This window comes from Trachymyrmex septentrionalis, unplaced genomic scaffold, assembly GCF_001594115.1.
Source record: "Trachymyrmex septentrionalis isolate Tsep2-gDNA-1 unplaced genomic scaffold, Tsep1.0 scaffold16, whole genome shotgun sequence".
NCBI classification, from domain to species: Eukaryota; Metazoa; Arthropoda; class Insecta; order Hymenoptera; family Formicidae; genus Trachymyrmex; species Trachymyrmex septentrionalis.
Window position 1 is genome coordinate 3,160,524 of NW_017304758.1, and position 932 is coordinate 3,161,455.

The 932-nt window shown below is 27.0% G+C and overlaps 1 protein-coding gene across 2 annotated transcripts in view; it reads right to left on the reverse strand.

The window, feature by feature from the left end:
• Positions 1-932, reverse strand: part of LOC108746034 — a 17,553-nt gene that overhangs the window by 2,287 nt on the left and 14,334 nt on the right. The window lies entirely within an intron of this gene.

Sequence of the window (932 nt, forward strand, 5' to 3'; positions counted from 1 at the left end):
CTCTTTGACTCTCTATTTATTTAGTCGCCTAAATAATTAGAGAAACTTATTTGCAATTTTTCTTGATCCATTTTAAGATTTTTCTGAAAAATTTTTGTATGCTTCTAAAAATAAATTATATATTATATATTATGATAAAAGTATCGTCTTATCGATTATATAATATGTATATAATTACGATATTCTTCAAACGAGACTTCACAATCTGCGAACTGATTCGAGAGTTGTGTGCAATACCAATATAATTTTCTTTTACCTTTCTTTTTATCCTTTTCGCGTACTCTCGGAATCAATGCCAAACCAGACGGGTATCTCGTTGGATACAATGTTCAGAGAAATGTCTACTAGTGTCTATGTGTCTGGTGTATGTACTTTAAAACCAATTGACGTGCGTAGCCGCGCGTTTTATTGCCAGTTCATTCTATGGCGAATAAAAGTAAACTTCAAAGGGTGCGTCATTTATCACAATACATTCCCGAGACTCGAAAAGTGTTTCTGTAAATATTGGGAACTGAGAGAAATACCATTTTAATCACTAGGATATGTATCAACGAATTATAAAAATATCTAATACAATTAAAAATCCGCATGTATTTCTTTATTTATCATATTTTAAATGCTTGCACTTTATTTTTTTTTAAATAAAATTTACGAAATCTATTAGTTTTATTGGATATATACGCGTTAATCATTGTTAATAAATATTAAAATCAAATTAAAGGCTTATTGAATATAAACGTTTATTGAACATAGCTGCAAATTGGCCATTGATTATATGTAGCATATTAATAAAATAAAGACTTTTTTAATAATGTTGCATGTTTGCAATTTTTCAAGATTTTTAGTCGACATAAATTTTATTCTATACAAACGTTTATTAAAAAGAGAGACAATAATATCTATAGTTTATATATATATATATATATATGTGT